The sequence below is a fragment of the Suncus etruscus genome, chromosome 2 (assembly GCF_024139225.1).
Source record: "Suncus etruscus isolate mSunEtr1 chromosome 2, mSunEtr1.pri.cur, whole genome shotgun sequence".
In the NCBI taxonomy this organism is placed as follows: Eukaryota; Metazoa; Chordata; class Mammalia; order Eulipotyphla; family Soricidae; genus Suncus; species Suncus etruscus.
Window position 1 is genome coordinate 56,586,681 of NC_064849.1, and position 3,625 is coordinate 56,590,305.

Consider the following 3,625-nt stretch of genomic DNA (forward strand, 5'->3'; position numbering starts at 1 on the left):
AATGCCCTGGCTACAGGCAGTGCAGCTGTCGTCTGCATATCTCAGAAGTGAAGAACATGACCATTTCCACCTCCCCTAATAAAGCCTTAAAGCTCTGAAATCGTTGTACTCTCTCCCTTCAACACAAACTTCAAAGGACCGCCAGAATGCTGCCAGGCAGGGGTTTTGGTTTTTGTTTGTTTTTTGGCTTGGAACTTTCTTACCAAGTCATTATTCGATGCTTGAATCAATAAGTGACTGTTAACATCGCGAATGCTCAGGAAAAGTAGCAAAGCAGCGGAGTGCACGGTTCCTGCACCTGGACAGTGATAGCGTTAAGTACTGTAGGAAAAAGGTGCGCTTTCTCTCCCGCTTTCTCGCGGGCGGAGAGTTGCTCCAAAGCCGGTTGAGAGCTGCACGACAGCCGCCAGAAATTGAGATCTGCTTCCCCACGTCTTTCTGAGGGAGGCTAACACTTTTAGCCGGCTTTTGGGAAATGCTGGTTTGTCTAAATTGGATGAAGCCGGTGATGGCAGTGAAGTTTTAAAGCTCAGTGGTCGCAGCCCGAAAAAAAATGCTGACAAGTGGAAACAAACATTTGGACGCATTTGGAGGAACCTGGGCATCTGCGGAGCTGCCAGAGGACTGTGGAGTGGGGGACCTCGTAAGACCTCTTACCCCGTGCAGGGAGCGCAGTCAGAGCAGGCCTTTTCTTTGGAGAGCTGTCAAACCCCGTTAGAGATCCACCAAGTTCTAGCCCTACTTTTCCAGAGGAGCCAAAGTTTTAAAAACCAACCAGCCAAAATATGGAACGCTTCACGAATTTGCGTGTCATCCTTGCGCAGGGGCCATGCTAATCTTCTCTGTATCGTTCCAATTTTAGTATATGTGCTGCCGAAGCGAGCACGGTTGTGAAGCCATCCGCTGCATTTATAGAGCACGGAAGCTCTTGCTACTTCTTAGTTAGGGTGAGTAACTTTCCTATTTATTTTGCGCCTTTCTATCTATTTTCAGGACACTGAAACGCCAAATTGCCTTCACTGTGCTGGTATTTTTTGCTTTTAACAACAACCAGACCTTAGTGACCAGCCAGGTTTACCTGGGGGAGTGAGACATGCAAATGAGCTCCCGAGGCATCTTGGGTAAGAAACCCTGGCCGGAGCCTGTGCGACTTCTCGGGCTGGTGCGCTCGCCCGCGGAGCATGCCGGGAACGGGAACCTTCTGCTAGAAAGCCCCGGGAGCTCGAGCCCTTCGGCCCTTGCTTATAGACGCGAGTGGTGCAGCCTGTTGGTGCCACTGAGACGGCTTGGAGGCGGAGCCAACTAGCACAATTTTTTTTTTTCTAGACAGCTCCTAGCAAAATTTGCCATGTGTCTGTCACCGATATTTTCTCCCTCGACTTAGGGCACTCGTGCCGGGGGCCTAATGTTTTGTAGACATATGCCAGGTCCAGCCCTCTAGGTCGGACATTCCTCCTAGCTCAGTTCTGGACGCTCAGCACCACGTTCTCGGTTGCCTGGGCTCTGGGTGCATCCGCTCCGGCGTCTGTGCATTCCTGTCCACTCTGCATGTAGCCTCTGTCCACTCTGCTGCTTTCTGTCCATCCTCCAAGGCTCTTTGCTTTCTCTGTGGGGTGCCAGGAACCAAGAAGGGTGGCTATCACTATTGCTAGTGTCTTCTAGACACTATTTATTTTTTAAAAAAGGAGTTAATAAGCATTTGATGATAAGCTTAAAGATGATAAGCATTTGCATATAAATGCAGAAACTCGTGTGTGCATATATTCATCTAATTTGCGAAGAACAAATAATACTTTCTCCAGAAAGTAAAGCAAAGTCAAATACACAATTCCTCTGCAGTGCACAGATTTTCCTCTACTTACTTGGGGAGCTACTTTAAGGTCAGTCTGCAGTGCGGTTTTTAGTCTTCACTGACCAAAGAAGGTGACCTTTCTGCCAGGAGTGATTCCAGAGTACAGAACCAGGAGTAACTCCTGATTATAGCCAAATGTGGGCCCCAAACACCAACAAAATAAAATAATTTTTCTTTTTCAAAAGTAAGTGACCTTAGAGAAAATTGGTTTGGGTCTGAGAATTGGTAGTAGCTTAAGGAATGAAAATAAGGTACTTATTTTATGCTTTAAAATTATATATAGTACTCTGTATTTAAATTTTTGTAGGTTATCATTGGTATGAAATTATGAAAGTTCAAGCTCTACTCATTGGAATATGTAGATTACCATTCCCACCACCAAAGAGACTGAATTCCATCCTCTCATCAAATGTTTTTTTTTTTCCCACTTCTCCAAGTCTTCTGGGTACAGCACTGGTGGTCCCTAAGCACTTTCACTTTGAGCACCTAACACTCCAGAATGACAGTCTGACCAAGAGGGTCTTTCTCCTTAAAAAAAAAAAAAAGGAAAAAGAAAAGACCCCTTTACTAATTTTTCTTCTTTCTCTTTAGTAACCATCAGTTTTCACCAAGCCTGCTGGATTTTGTCTATATATATATATATATATATGCGTCATCCATTTTGTCCCAAAGGCATTCTTTTTATATATGAACAGATAGGCATTCCACCAAGCAAATAGTATTTGTTTTTATGTACACACTCTCTCTCTCTCTCTCTCTCTCTCTCTCTCTCTCTCTCTCTCTCTCTCTCTCTCTCTCTCTCTCTCTTTCTCTCTCTCTCTCTCTCTCTCTCTCTCTCTTCAGCTTCTTTATGCAGTCACCTGCTGATAAGCATATAAATTGAATTCTATGTTTGTGTTTGTTAGATTTGGGGGCCACACTACTGTGCTTACTCTGGCTTCGCCTTAGGAATTAGTCCTGGGGAAACTCAGGGAACTTTATGTTAGGGCAAAGATCAGATAGGGATGGAAGGAACAAGGGTCTGTCCTATGAGAGAGAAGCACCTTACTCTCTATACTGTCTCTCGAGGTTCCATGTTTTCACAACTGTGAATAATTTTGCCATAAACTTAGGGGTGTAATCGTGTTTCATTCCCTCCACGTAAATGCTCTAGGTCACTGTCAGGCCTGAGTCTTTTAAGGCCAAAACAGTGAAAATGGTTCTGTTGCCCAGCCATTTTATCCAGAGAACACGCTACAGCTCACCTATGTGGCCTGAGAAGTAAATTTAAGGAATTACACTTTTTTTTCTTTTTTTGGTTTTCACACCTGGCAGAGCTCAGGGGTCAGTCCTGGATCTAGGCTCAGAAATCGCATCTGGCAGGCACAGGGGACCATATGGGATGCCGGGATTCGAACCACCGTCCTTTGCATGAAAGGCAAAAGCCTTACCTCCATGCTATCTCTCCGGCCCTGAAATTACACTCTTCATGTAGATTTTAACTGGACTATAATTCTTGTCCTTATACTTCCTACACCTAATCCAAGCCTATGATGTAAACATGCAGGACAAACCTACTTTTAAGAAATATTCCAATGTTGGTGCTAAATATGAAGAATCCATGTGGCTCAAGTTATAGGGCTAAAAGTCAAACATAGTGAATTAAGAACTAGTTATAGAATGTGCTCTCTAAATATTTATATGTATATATGTTATGTGTATTAATGTCAGAGGTTCAACCCTAATAAATAACACAGTAAATGGAGTTTGTTTTTCATCTCTTCCTGTGGCCCT

The 3,625-nt window shown here is 44.1% G+C and overlaps 1 non-coding gene across 1 annotated transcript; it reads right to left on the reverse strand.

The window, feature by feature from the left end:
- Positions 1-779: 779 nt before the first annotated feature.
- On the reverse strand, positions 780-886 carry LOC126003037 (U6 spliceosomal RNA). Its single transcript, XR_007493581.1, has one exon. It is a non-coding gene; the product is annotated as a U6 spliceosomal RNA (small nuclear RNA).
- Positions 887-3,625: the final 2,739 nt, after the last annotated feature.